The following is a 15983-nucleotide window of genomic DNA, read 5'->3' as shown; positions in this document are numbered from 1 at the left end:
TCAACACCATGTTCTTAGTTCAGATATCATATCGAATGCCCTCTGTTTAGCATATAAATCACATATGTGAATTAAATGATGCGATCCTGATTACTTAGATAACATGTAGGTGAATTATGTCATGCGATCCTGTTTAGTTATTCATCATATCTTTGAATTATGTTATGCTATGCTATCCAGTTTAGATAAACATCATATATGTGAAATTATGTCATGCTATCCGTTTTAGTTAAACAATATACATGTCAACTATTTCATGCTCTCTTTTTTCCACACTATCTATTGCATTTGTCTCTCATACAATGTCTGTACATTCAACTATTTTTCCTGTTTATCAGCCATTTGAATTGGAGCGGGTGATGCCAGTATCTAGCGGAATAAAAACACGGTCTTCAAATAAAACAGTGCTACCTCTTGGTGGAGATAGCACCCTAGTTGTACATGCACAAGAACCAGCCCTACCACACATAACCCAAACTCTCGCAGATTGTACCCCTACTGCGATGGACAGAGAACCAGCTTCACCCAATCTAACCCCAACCCTAGCCGATAGTAACCCAGTTCCTGTTGACACAGCACCATCTCCACCACAGAGCTCCCAAACAAGAGCAGTTAGTAAGGCAGCTCCAGTGCCCAAAGGGCCAGTACTATCACGGCGAACCCCAACCCCACCAGTTAGTACGCCTATTCCTGTGGAGGAAGCACAACCAGCCAGTCGTAGTTTAGCATCTATCGCATTTGATGTTGTTAAATTGTATGTGCGTATCTTCCCATCTTGGAAATATTATACTGAAGATAAAGGAAAATGTCAGTTGCAGGTGTTTGTCCAGGAGTTATGTGTAAGTAATGTTATTCATGGCAATTACTTTGCTTCGTCCCATACATCCCACCTCCATGATGGTTATAATACAGCAAATTTTCCCATTTTTCTCTATAGAGAAGGACCGATTTGCAAACTCAGGATGAGGTAACCTGTGCTAATACCTATGCTATCTTCAAGAATGCTTGGTGGCAGTATCGGAATTACCTGAAGAAAACGTACTTCACCGGCAAAGAAACTCATCAAATTCCCTTACGTTCTCCCGAGACACATTTACTGGACGATGACTGGGAACGCCTTGTTCTGCACTGGTCCCGAACCAAGAATGTGGTAAGGTCTATGAGCTCATTTTCTATTTTTAAGTATTTTATTCTTGCATCTTACTGTACTCTGTTCATGTAGAACAAGTGCCTAAACCTGAAGAACAACTGTTCTAATTTAAGATTCCATTGCTATCATAGTTCAAAAAAGCGCTAGGCGTTAATTGTGCGTTTTGCCACCGCCTTGCGCTTTACTGACCAAAGCGCATGCTTATGCGCAGTTATGCACAGATTATGCGTAGTTATGCGCAATGCGTTTTGCCAACGCCTAGAGCCTAGGCGCGCTTAAGTGCTCGCTTAGGCACGCCTTTTTTAACTATGATTGCTTTGCTCTTGTATCATTGTATTTACTCATACAAACTTATTTTTAAATTGAAGGATCCAATCGAAACTCCAATGGCACAGCAGGTATGTTCACGCATGTTTCTTTAACAGGTTTGCTCTTATCAATAGCTCTGTTGATTTCAATTTCAATTGTGTATACAGTTGACTTTCATATCATGCACATTACTAGCATCACAACAGAGCCAATAGTGTTGTTGTACATGTAGACCCGTGGTACCCATCTGAAATCTTGTTGTGTCGTGTAGTTTCCCACGCTTTGTATTCATTCACTGCTGCTTTGTCTTGAACTGATATGATTTGAACCGTGTCTCTATTTTGATTTGGCAAGACAATGCAGTGACCATAGGACATAGATATATGTTTGTTTGATGCTTTTATTATGTACTAGTACTTGGCAATAGAAGACTTGTAGTTTAATCCTATCCACCTTACTAATGAACTGGTTCACCGAAATGAGTTTCATATACTAGTACATGCTAAACTTGTTATGTGTCTGCTTGTTTCTTCTTTTAGAATGCTGACAGAATATTGGGGAAGAGTGCCTTATTAAGCAATGGTAAAGGAAGTAATGCAGATAAGGTTCAGGATAGTGACACATCCTTGTTGGTCTTGAACAAAGCTGATAAAACAGCTAAGGAAGACTATCTTGAAGACAGCGAGACAACCCCAAAGTCCTATCTTGGTTTAGTGTTCGAGTTACTGGCCACTACCGCTTGCACAAGCTATTCAAACTCACTATCTGAATCAGTTCGGTTTCTTGAGTCTCAACTACAAGCTGAAAGACATCGATCAGCTGTGCTGCAACAAGAAGCGGAAGGACTACGAAAGTCCTTGGAGCATTCAGATGCATACTTTCTGGTGCAACAGCAAGCGTTGGGGGATTTTAGCGCCAAATAGGACAAAGCTAATCAGCTTGCTAAGCTTATTGCCAGCATGGTGGATACCCAGGATAACGTTTCTTGAGCTCTTCTGAAGTTGTTTCAGTTATGCTCTTGTTTTGCTGCCGCGTTTATTTGCACTGGTGGCCAATTTTGACAGCCAGTGTATGTAATATGCTGCTTTGTCCCTATATTTGTACTGGTGGCGAACTTTGATGCCCAGTGGATGTAATATGTGTAATAGCGGTAATAGGCTAGCCTTAATTGCTTGCTTATTTATTTCCTTATTGTCTTGTTTAGTTGTTTGCTTGTAGTCACTGCAGTTCTTTTTCTGTGTTTTTCTAGTGGCCACAATAGCCTATTTTTGGTAACTAGGCCAAAATAATCATGGCAACACACGGACTATTGTAACCATGGGCCTCCTGCAGGCCGTATGATCCGTGGGCCTTCGTCCGGCCGTAGGACCATTGGCCTTCTATATGGGCCGTAGGATCCATCAGCCTTCTATACGGGCCGTAGGAGCCATCGACCTTCTATACGGGCCTTAGGGCCCATGGGCCTTCTACGGGCCGTAGGGTCCATGGGCTTTCTACAGGCCGTACGATCCATGGGCCTTCTACGGGCTGTACTATCCAATGGGCCTCATACGGGCCGTAGGATCCATGGGCCTTCTACGGGGCGTATCATCATTTCGCCAATCATGGGCCGTACTATTCATGGACCATAACGGGCCGTTAATAGGCCATATTTGATAACTCTATGAAAACATCCCAACGGTTTTTTTACATGAAAACGGCCCAATGTATTAACGGTCCACAAACAGACCGACTATAACAACGGGCTGAATTTGGCCCACAAGCAGAAAATGACAATAACGTGCCGTATGTAACCGAATGCTGCAAATGAGCCCAAGAATCAATGGGCCCTGAGAAGGCCGAAAGATAACTTGGGCTGGAAATGGCCCAATGGAATAACGGGCCGTTAATGGGTATAAAGTGATACACTGTTCATTACGGGCCAGTTTCACCACAGGCCGTTAATGGGCCAAGAGTTACAAAGGTCCTCATATGGGCCAAAAGAAGTCATGGGCCACACATGGGCCGGAAGTTAAAACGGGGACTGAATCATATTGGACGGCCCAGATGACACTACTGGGCCTAATTCAGAAAAGGCGTAACGGGCCCTAGGTTAGCGGGCTATAAATGGGCTATATGTGAACATGCCGTTAACAGGCTTTCCGTGGGCCGGGCCGCCACCTTTTGACCAAGTCAAACGGGCCGGCCTTTTCACAGGAATGGGCCTCTGTTGGGCCGTGCCACGTGTTGCCGTATCATAGGCAACTTCGGTCCAATGAACGGATGGCATCTGTCCCAACGGTGAGCCGACACGTGTTTCCTCCAGCCAATGATGATTTTACACGTGGAAAATCCCCATTGGTCGGGGCTGTTAACGGGTTATCGGATCCAAAACCCGACCCGATAGCTTAACGGCGTTCCGTTACGGTGGATGCCACGTGTCGGTCACCCTTGACGAAAGCACTTCTGTGACGCGCGATTTATCGTCATGGAAGTGGACACTTCCGTGATGATAATTTTGGTAATGTCATGGAACACTTCTACGACAGCACACGTATGACTATCTTGATTCTGTCATAAATTTGTCATGGATGTACATGCATGACAAAAATTACAACCTACTGTGACAAACACGTATCATCACGGAAGTGTATTTTTTTGTAGTGTTGGTTCTCTAGGTTCTTTGTGTAATATAATTATTATATTTTTTGCCCTATCTTATTTTTTGCATTGCATCATATCATCACGCCATTAAATATTTCATACCTTTTTAAAAACTATAAAGATTTTTTATTTAAGTGTTTTGCTTTTCCGTTCCAAACCTTCTTCAAATCCCATGCCTTTTCTACTTCAAGTTTGGTCTACAAAGGTTGACACTAATTCTTGTTGCATTTGTTCAAGCTCCACCGAAATTTCCATAAATTTTGGACACTTCTCAAACCAATACTTATTTCAAACCCATTTGAATTAAGTTCAAATGAGTTAGAATCTAATTTCCAAATCATGCCCACAACCAATTTTTTGGCTCACACGTATTTTCAAGGATCCCAAGAAAATTTTCCGTTTGCGCACATTCATCCCCTAACCCTCTCTATATTATATCCTTTTTTCTGTTAATTAATAAAGAAAAGAAGAAGAGGAGCAGAATTTTTTTTGAGACAGAGAAGAGGAGCAGCAGCGCATCATAGCAGCTCAGTCTGCTCCGTAATTAGCCCAGCGACCCACCTAAACCTTCCTCTAGAAAAAAACACAAAACAAAAAAGCCCAATCCCCTCGTCCTCTTCCTCGATCCCCTTCCTCTCCTCCTCCTGATCTCGCTCTCCCTTGTTCCCCCTGAACGCCGCCTCCAGGAAAGGAGCACCGCGTCCATGAGCCTGCACGTCCCGGCAGCGCCACCATCTTCCCCTGCTCCGGCCGTTGAGCCAGACCGTGCCACCCTCCTTCCTCTTTCGTGCGCCGTTCCTCGCGCTGCTGCCTCGCCTCTCCTCGCGTCGTCCTGCAGCTCAGCCAAGCCACGGACTCTCCTGCACGAAGCCATGGACGAACGCCTCCGGTCGTCCTCTGGTCTGGCCTCCTTCCTCTTAGCTCTTGCGCCGCACCCGTGGCTCTGTTCCGGCCGCCTGTCACGTGCCATGGCTGGTCACAGAGCGCCGCCTCCCTGCTTCGCCTGTGCGTGCCTCCCTGATTCTTCTATCGCCTCCGGTGACCTCATCCGCTAGTAGCCGCCGGCCATCGACCTACCGGTCGCCTCCTTGCTGCCGTCTTCGGCTCCTGCCTCACTCCACCTCCTCCCGTGTTAGCCATCTCTGCCTCTGGCCGTGCCGCTACTCGCCTGCGCCTCCACCATAACCCCTGCTGCTGCCAAGTACCTTGGTCGGTGATGCGAACTGCGATCCCTCCGAACGCCATTCACCAGAGCAACCACACCAGCCGCTCCTGCCATCTCTCCTTCTCCTCCATCCCTCTGCCTTCTCTTTCCCCGCCTCAACGTCCGCCCTGCCATCTCTCCTTCTCATCCATCCCTCTGCTTCCCTCTCCCTACCTCACCTCTCTCTCGATCTCTCCTGGACGCCACCACCCGCCGACCCGCCAGGGAATCGACCGCCTCCGGCCACGTTTTCACTGGATCCGGTGACCCCGATGTCGCCACCTCAAATCCGCCCGCCCTCGGCCTCCTCACCTCACCTGCAGCCGCCGCTCTGTCGTTTGCCATCGCCCGCTTGTTTTTTTGAGTAAAATCTGTTGGGGAACGTAGTAATTTCAAAAAAATTCCTACGCACACACAAGATCATGGTGATGCATAGCAACGAGAGGGGAGAGTGTTGTCCACGTACCCTCGTAAACCGGAAGCGGAAGTGTTAGAACAACGCGGTTGATGTAGTCGTACGTCTTCACTGCCCGATCGATCAAGCACCGAAACTACGGCACCTCCGAGTTCTAGCACACGTTCAGCTCGATGACGTCCCTCGAACTCCGATCCAGCCGTGTGTCGAAGGAGAGTTCCGTCAGCACGATGGCGTGGTGATGATCTTGATGTTCTACCATCGTAGGGCTTCACCTAAGCACCGCTACGATATTATCGAGGTGGACTATGGTGGAGGGGGGCACTGCACACGGCTAAGAGATCCAAGGGATCAATTGTTGTTGTGTCTCCGGGGTGCCCCCCTGCCCCCGTATATAAAGGAGCAAGGGGGGAGGCGGCCGGCCTAGGGAGGAGGCGCGCCAAGGGGGGAGTCCTACTCCCACCGGGAGTAGGACTCCTCCTTTCCTTGTTGGAGTAGGAGAGAAGGAAAGAGGAGGAGAGGGAGAAGGAAAAGGGGGCTGCTCCCCTTGTCCAATTCGGACCAGAGGGGGGGCGCAGGCCTCCTTCCTTTTAGCCTCTCTCCTCTATTCCCGTATGGCCCAATAAGGCCCATATACTCCCCGGTGAATTCCGTAACTCTTCGGTACTCCGAAAAATACCCGAATGACTCGGAACCTTTCCGAACTCCGAATATAGTCGTCCAATATATCGATATTTTCGTCTCGACCATTTCGAGACTCCTCGTCATGTACCTAATCTCATCCGGGACTCCGAACTCCTTCGGTACATCAAAACTCATAAACTCATAATATAACTGTCATCGAAACCTTAAGTGTGTGGACCCTACGGGTTCAAGAACTATGTAGACATGACCGAGACACGTCTCCGGTCAATAACCAATAGCGGAAACTGGATGCTCATATTGGCTCCCACATATTCTACGAAGATCTTTATCGGTCAGACCGCATAACAACATACGTTGTTCCCTTTGTCATCGGTATGTAATTGCCTGAGATTCGATCGTCGGTATCCAATACCTAGTTCAATCTCGTTACCGGCAAGTCTCTTTACTTGTTACGTAATGCATCATTCCGTAACTAACTCATTAGCTACATTGCTTGCAATGCTTATAGTGATGTGCATTACCGAGAGGGCCCAGAGATACCTCTCCGACAATCGGAGTGACAAATCGTAATCTCGAAATACGCCAACCCAACATGTACCATCGGAGACACCTGTAGAGCACCTTTATAATCACCCAGTTACGTTGTGACGTTTGGTAGCACACAAAGTGTTCCTCCGGTAAACGGGAGTTGCATAATCTCATAGTCATAGGAACATGTATAAGTCATGAAGAAAGCAATAGCAACATACTAAATGATCAAGTGCTAAGCTAATGGAATGGGTCAAGTCAATCACATCATTCTCCTAATGATGTGATCTCGTTAATCAAATGACAACTCTTTGTCCATGGCTAGGAAATATAACCATCTTTGATTAATGAGCTAGTCAAGTAGAGGCATACTAGTGACACTCAGTTTGTCTATGTATTCACACATGTATTATGTTTCCGGTTAATACAATTCTAGCATGAATAATAAACATTTATCATGAAATAAGGAAATAAATAATAACTTTTTTATTGCCTCTAGGGCATATTTCCTTCAGTCTCCCACTTGCACTAGAGTCAATAATCTAGTTCACATCACCATGTGATTTAACACCAATATTCACATCTTTATGTGATTAATACCCATAGTTCACATCGTCATGTGACCAACACCCAAAGGGTTTACTAGAGTCAATAATCTAGTTCACATCGCTATGTGATTAACACCCAAAGAATACTAAGGTATGATCATGTTTTGCTTGTGAGAGAAGTTTAGTCAACGGGTCTGTCATATTCAGAGCCGTATGTATTTTGCAAATATTCTATGTCCACAATGCTCTGCACGGAGCTACTCTAGCTAATTGCTCCCACTTTCAATATGTATCCAGATTGAGACTTAGAGTCATCTGGATTGGTGTAAAAACTTGCATCGATGTAACTCTTTACGACGAACTCTTTTATCACCTCCATAATCGAGAAACATCTCCTTAGTCCTCACTAAGGATATTCTTGACCGCTGTCCAGTGATCTACTTTTAGATCAAAATTGTATTCCTTTGCCAAACTCAAAGCAAGGTATACAATAGGTCTGGTACACAACATAGCATACTTTATAGAACCTATGACTGATGCATAGGAAATGACTTTCATTCTCTTTCTATTTTTTGCCGTGGTCGAGATTTGAGTCTTACTCAATTTCATACCTTTGCAACACAGGAAAGAACTCTTTCTTTGACTGTTCCATTTTGAACTACTTCAAAATCTTGTCAAGGTATGTACTCATTGAAAAATCTTATCAAACATCTTGATCTATCTCTATAGATCTTGATGCTCAATGTGTAAGTAGCTTTACTGGGGTCTTTCTTTGAAAAACTCCTTTCAAACACTCCTTTATGCTTTTTGGAAAATTCTACATCATTTCCGATCAATAATATGTCATTCACATATACTTATCAGAAAGGCTGTAGTGCTCCCACTCACTTTCTTGTAAATACAGGCCTTTCCAAAAGTCTGCATAAAACCATATGCTTTGATCAACTCATCAAAGCGTATATTCCTACTCCGAGATGCTTGCACCAGTCCATTGATGGATCACTGGAGCTTGCACATTTTGTTAGCACCTTTCGGATCGACAAAACCTTCTGGTTGCATCATATACAACTCTTCTTCCAGAAATCCATTCAGGAATGCAGTTTTTACATCCATTTGCCAGATTTCATAAAATGTGGCAATTGCTAACATGATTCGGACAGACTTAAGCATTGCTATGAGTGATAAAATCTCATCGTATTTAACACTTTGAACTTGTCGAAAAACCTTTCGCGACAAGTCGAGTTTTGTAGATAGTAACACTACTATCAGTGTATGTCTTCCTCTTGAAGATCCATTTATTTTTTATGGCTTGCCGATCATCGGGCAAGTCCACCAAAGTCCACACTTTGTTCTCATACATGGATCCCATCTCAGATTTCATGGCCTCAAACCATTTCGCGGAATCTGGGCTCATCATCGCTTCCTCATAGTTCGTAGGTTTATCATGGTCTAGTAACATGACTTCCAGAACATGATTACTGTACCACTCTGGTGCAGACTGTACTCTGGAAGACCTACGAGGTTCTGTAGTAACTTGTTCTGAAGTTTCATGATCATCATCATTAGCTTCCTCACTAATTGGTGTAGGAATCACTGGAACTGTTTTTAGTGATGAACTATTTTCCAATTCAGGAGAAGGTACAGTTACGTTATCAAGTTCTACATTCCTCCCACTCACTTCTTTCAAGAGAAACTCCTTCTCTAGAAAGGATCCATTTTTAGCAACGAATATCTTGCCTTCGGATCTGTGCTAGAAGGTGTACCCGATAGTTTCCTTTGGGTATTCTATGAAGACGCACTTCTCCGATTTGGGTTCGAGTTTATCAGGTTGAAACTTTTTCACATAAGCATTGCAGTCCCAAACTTTAAGGAACGACAACTTTGGTTTCTTGCCAAACCACAGTTCATAAGGCGTCGTCTCAAACAGATTTTGATGGTGCCCTATTTAAAGTGAATGCAAGTGTCTCTAATGCATAACCCCAAAATGATAGTGGTAAATCGGTAAGATACATCATAGATCGCACCATATCCAATAAAGTGCGGTTATGACGTTCGGACACACAATTATATTATGGTGTTCCATGTGGCGTGAGCTGTGAAACTATTCCACATTGTTTAATATGAAGGCCAAACTCGTAACTCAAATATTCTCCTCCACAATCAGATCGTAGAAACTTTATTTTCTTGTTACGATGATTCTCCACTTCACTCTGAAATTCTTTGAACTTTTCAAATGTTTCAGACTTGTGTTTCATTAAGTAGATATACCCATATATGCTCAAATCATCTATGAAGGTCAGAAAATAACGATACTTGCCACGAGCATCAACACTCATTGGATCGCATACATCAGTATGTATTATTTCCAACAAATCTGTTGCTCGCTCCATTGTTACGGAGAACGGAGTCTTAGTCATCCTGCCCATGAGGCATGGTTCGCAAGCATCAAGTGATTGATAATCAAGTGATTCCAAAAGCCCATCAGCATGGAGTTTCTTCATGCACTTTACACCAATATGACCTACACGGCAGTGCCACAAATAAGTTGCACTATCATTATTAACTTTACATCTTTTGGCTTCAATGTTATGAATATGTGTATCACACGATCGAGATCCAACAAACCATTTTCATTGGGTGTATGACCATAGAAGGTTTTATTCATGTAAATAGAACAACAATTATTCTCTAACTTACATGAATAACCGTATTGCAATAAACATGATCAAATCACATTCATGCTCAACGCAAACACCAAATAACACTTATTTAGGTTCAACACTAATCCCGAAAGTATAGGGAGTGTGCGATGATGATCATATCAATCTTGGAACTACTTCCAACACACATCGTCACCTCACCCTCAACTAGTTTCTGTTTATTCTGCAACTCCCATTTCGAGTTACTACTCTTAGCAACTGAACCAGTATCAAATACCAAGGGGTTGCTATAAACACTAGTAAAGTACACATTAATAACATGTATATGAAATATACCTATGTTCACTTTGCCATCCTTCTTATCCGCCAAATACTTGGGGTAGTTCCACTTTCAGTGACCAGTCCCTTTGTAGTAGAATCACTTAGTCTTAGGCTTAGGTCCAGACTTGGGCTTCTTCACTTGAGCAGCAACTTGCTTGCTGTTCTTCTTGAAGTTCCCCTTCTTCCCTTTGCCCTTTTTATTGAAACTAGTGATCTTGTCCACCATCAACACTTTGATGTTTTTCTTTGATTTCTACCTTCGTCGTTTTTTGCATCGCGAATAGCTTGGGAATTGTTTTCATCACCCCTTGCATATTATAGTTCATCACGAAGTTCTACTAACTTGGTGGTGGTGACTATAGAATTCTGTCAATCACTATCTTATCTGGAAGATTAACTCCCACTTGATTCAAGCGATTGTAGTACCCAGACAATCTGAGCACATGCTCAATAGTTGAGCGATTCTCCTCCATCTTTTAGCTATAGAACTTGTTGGAGACTTCATATCTCTCAACTCGGGTATTTGCTTGAAATATTAACTTCAACTCCTGGAACATCTCATATGGTCCATGACATTCAAAACGTCTTTGAAGTCCCGATTCTAGGTCATAAAGCATGGTGCACAAAACTATCAAGTAGCCATCATATTGAGCTAGCCAAACGTTCATAACGTCTGCATCTACTCCTGCAATAGGTCTGTCACCTAGCGGTGCATCAAGGACATAATTCTTCTGTGTAGCAATGAGGATAAACCTTAGATCACGGATCCAATCCGCATCATTGCTACTAACATTTTTCAACACAATTTTCTCTAGGAACATATCAAAATAAACATATGAAAGCAACAACGCAAGCTATTGATCTACAACATAATTTGCAAAATACTACCAGGACTAAGTTCATGATAAATTATAGTTCAATTAATCATATTACTTAAGAACTCCCACTTAGAAAGACATCTCTCTAATCCTCTAAGTGATCACGTAATCCAAATCAACTAAACCATAACCGATCATCACGTGAAATGGAGTAGTTTTCAATGGTGAACATCACTATGTTGATCATATCTACTATATGATTCACGCTCGACCTTTCGGTCTCAGTGTTCTGAGGCCATATCTGCATATGCTAGGCTCGTCAAGTTTAACCTGAGTATTCTTCGTGTGCAAAACTGGCTTGCACCCATTGTAGATGGCCGTAGAGCTTATCACACCCGATCATCACGTGGTGTCTGGGCACGACGAACTTTGGCAATGGTGCATACTCAGGGAGAACACTTTTATCTTGAAATTTAGTGAGAGATCATCTTATAATGCTACTGTCAATCAAACCAAGATAAGATGCATAAAAGATAAACATCACATGCAATCAATATAAGTGATATGATATGGCCATCATCATCTTGTGCTTGTGATCTCCATCTCCGAAGCACCTCCATGATCACCATCGTCACCGGCGCGACACCTTGATCTCCATAGTAGCATTGTTGTCATTTACGCCGTCTATTGCTTCTACGACTATCGCTACCGCTTATTGATAAAGTAAAGCAATTACAGGGCGTTTGCATTTCATACAATAAAGCGACAACCATATGGCTCCTACTAGTTGCAGATAACTTCGGTTACAAAACATGATCATCTCATACAATAAAATATAGCATCACATCTTGACCATATCACATCACAACATGCCCTGCAAAAACAAGTTAGACGTCCTCTACTTTGTTGTTGCAAGTTTTACGTGGCTGCTACGGGCTTAGCAAGAACCATTCTTACCTACGCATCAAAACCACAACGATAGTTTGTCAAGTTGGTGCTGTTTTAACCTTCGCAAGGACCGAGCGTAGCCACACTCGGTTCAACTAAAGTTGGAGAAACTGACACCCGCCAGCCACCTGTGTGCAAAGCACGTTGGTAGAACCAGTCTCGCGTAAGCGTACGCGTAATGTCGGTCCGGGCCGCTTCATCCAACAATACCGGTGAACCAAAGTATGAGATGCCGGTAAGCAGTATGACTTGTATCGCCCATAACTCACTTGTGTTCTGCTCGTGCATATAACAACAACGCATAAAACCTAGGCTCGGATGCCACTGTTGGGGAACATAGTAATTTCAAAAAAATTCTACGCACACGCAAGATCATGGTGATGCATAGCAACAAGAGGGGAGAGTGTTGTCCACGTACACTCGTAGACCGGAAGCGGAAGCATTAGAACAACGCGGTTGATGTAGTCGTACGTCTTCACTGCCCGACTGATCAAGCACCGAAACTACGACACCTCCGAGTTCTAGCACACGTTCAGCTCGATGACGTCCCTCGAACTCCGATCCAGCCGAGTGTCGAGGGAGAGTTCCGTCAGCACGACGGCGATGGTGACGATCTTGATGTTCTACCGTCGCAGGGCTTCGCCTTAGCACCGCTACAATATTATCAAGGTGGACTATGGTGGAGGGGGGCACCGCACACGGCTAAGAGATCCAAGGGATCAATTGTTGTTGTGTCTCTGGGGTGCCCCCTGCCCCCGTATATAAAGGAGCAAGGGGGGAGGCGGCCGGCCTAGGGAGGAGGCGCGCCAAGGGGGGAGTCCTACTCCCACCGGGAGTAGGACTCCTCCTTTCCTTGTTGGAGTAGGAGAGAAGGAAATAAGAGGAGAGGAAGAAGGAAAAGGGGGCTGATCCCCTTGTCCAATTCGGACCAGAGGGGGTGCGCAGGCCTCCTTCCTTTTAGCCTCTCTCCTCTATTCCCGTATGGCCCAATAAGGCCCATATACTCCCGGCGAATTCCCGTAACTCTCCGATACTCCGAAAAATACCCGAATGACTCGGAACCTTTCCGAACTCCGAATATAGTCGTCCAATATATCGATCTTTACGTCTCGACATTTTCGAGACTCCTCGTCATGTTCCTGATCTCATCCGGGACTCCGTACTCCTTTCGTACAACAAAACTCATAAACTCATAATATAACTGTCATCGAAACCTTAAGCGTGCGGACCCTACGGGTTCGAGAACTATGTAGACATGACCGAGACACGTCTCCGATCAATAACCAATAGCGGAACCTGGATGATCATATTGGCTCCCATATATTCTACGAAGATCTTTATTGGTCAGACCGCATAACAACATACGTTGTTCCCTTTGTCATTGGTATGTTACTTGCCCGAGATTCGATCGTCGGTATCCAATACCTAATTCAATCTCGTTACCGGCAAGTCTCTTTACTCGTTACGTAATGCATCATTCCGTAACTAACTCATTAGCTACATTGCTTGCAAGGCTTATAGTGATGTGCATTACCGAGAGGGCCCAGAGATACCTCTCCGACAATCGGAGTGACAAATCCTAATCTCGAAATACACCAACCCAACATGTACCTTCGGAGACACCTGTAGAGCACCTTTATAATCACCTAGTTACGTTGTGACGTTTGGTAGCACAAAAAGTGTTCCTCCAGTAAACGGGAGTTGCATAATCTAATAGTCATAGGAACATGTATAAGTCATGAAGAAAGCAATAGCAACATACTAAACGATCAAGTGCTAAGCTAACGGAATGGGTCAAGTCAATCACATCATTCTCCTAATGATGTGATCTTGTTAATCAAATGACAACTCTTTGTCCATGGCTAGGAAACATAACCATCTTTGATTAATGAGCTAGTCAAGTAGAGGCATACTAGTGACACCCAGTTTTTCTATGTATTCACACATGTATTATGTTTCCGGTTAATACAATTCTAGCATGAATAATAAACATTTATCATGAAATAAAGAAATAAATAATAACTTTATTATTGCCTCTAGGGCATATTTCCTTCAAAATCACCCGCTTGTTTTCCTTCGACGGGAGACGGCAACCTCCAGCCTCATGGGCCGCCGCCGGATGGGTCGAGGCCCAGGCACGGAAGACACGCTTGATTGAATTGCCCAACTTCGTGCGCAACATGAAAAATTTAGTACCACCTTGGGTAGCTAAAAAATTAAAAATAATTATATGGGTGAACGGATGAAAAAATTGGAGAAATGCACCTTGCTTTATTAGTAGGTATAGAATTGGTACTTGCGAACCATGCCTCATGGGTAAGATGACTAAAACGCCGTTCTCCAAAACTATGAAGCGAGCAACAGATTTGTTGGAAATCATACATACTGATGTATGTGGTCCGATGAATATTGAGGCTCGCGGCGGGTATCGTTATTTTCTCACCTTCACAGATGATTTGAGCAGATATGGGTATATCTACTTAATGAAACATAAGTCTGAAACATTTGAAAAGTTCAAAGAATTTCAGAGTGAAGTGGAAAATCATCGTAACAAGAAAATAAAGTTTTCTACGATCTGATCGTGGGGGAGAATATTTGACTTACGAGTTTGGTCTACATTTGAAACAATGCGGAATAGTTTCGCAACTCACGCCACCCGGAACACCATAACGTAATGGTGTGTCCGAACGTCATAATCGTACTTTACTAGATATGGTGCGATCTATGATGTCTCTTACTAATTTACCGCTATCGTTTTGGGGTTATGCTTTAGAGACGGCTGCATTCACGTTAAATAGGGCACCATCAAAATCCGTTGAGAAGACGCATTATGAACTGTGGTTTGGCAAGAAACCAAAGTTGTCGTTTCTTAAAGTTTGGGGCTGCGATGCTTATGTGAAAAAACTTCAACCTGATAAGCTCGAACCCAAATCGGAGAAATGTGTCTTCATAGGATACCCAAAGGAAACTGTTGGGTACACCTTCTATCACAGATCCGAAGGCAAGACATTCGTTGCTAAAAATGGATCCTTTCTAGAGAAGGAGTTTCTCTCGAAAGAAGTGAGTGGGAGGGAAGTAGAACTTGATGAGGTAACTGTACCTGCTCCCTTATTGGAAAGTAGTTTATCACAGAAACCGGTTCCTGTGATGACTACAGCAATTAGTGAGGAAGCTAATGATATTGATCTAGAAACTTCAGATCAAGTTACTACTGAACCTCGTGGGTCAACCAGAGTAAGATCCGCACCAGAGTGGTACGGCAATCCTATTCTGGAGGTCATGTTACTTGACCATGGCGAACCTACGAACTATGAGGAAGCGATGATGAGCCCAGATTTCGCAAAATGGCTTGAGGCCATGAAATCTGAGATGGGATCCATGTATGAGAACAAAGTGTGGACTTTGGTTGACTTGCCCGATGATCGGCAAGCCATCGAGAATAAATGGATCTTCAAGGAGAAGACTGACGCTGATGGTAATGTTACCGTCTACTAATCTCGACTTGTTGCAAAAGGTTTTCAACAAGTTCAAGGGGTTGACTATGATGAGACTTTCTCACCCGTAGCGATGCTTAAGTTTGTCCGAATCATGTTAGTAATTGCCGCATTTTATGATTATGAAATTTGGCAAATGGATGTCAAAACTGCATTCCTGAATGGATTTCTGGAAGAAGAGTTGTATATGATGCAACCAGAAGGTTTTGTCGATCCAAAAGGTGCTAACAAAGTGTGCAAGCTCCAGCGATCCATTTATGGACTGGTGCAAGCCTCTCGGAGTTGGAATAAACGCTTTGA

The sequence above is a fragment of the Triticum dicoccoides genome, chromosome 7B (genome assembly GCF_002162155.2).
Source record: "Triticum dicoccoides isolate Atlit2015 ecotype Zavitan chromosome 7B, WEW_v2.0, whole genome shotgun sequence".
NCBI lineage: Eukaryota > Viridiplantae > Streptophyta > Magnoliopsida > Poales > Poaceae > Triticum > Triticum dicoccoides.
Note: the sequence above shows the minus strand (reverse complement) of the source record.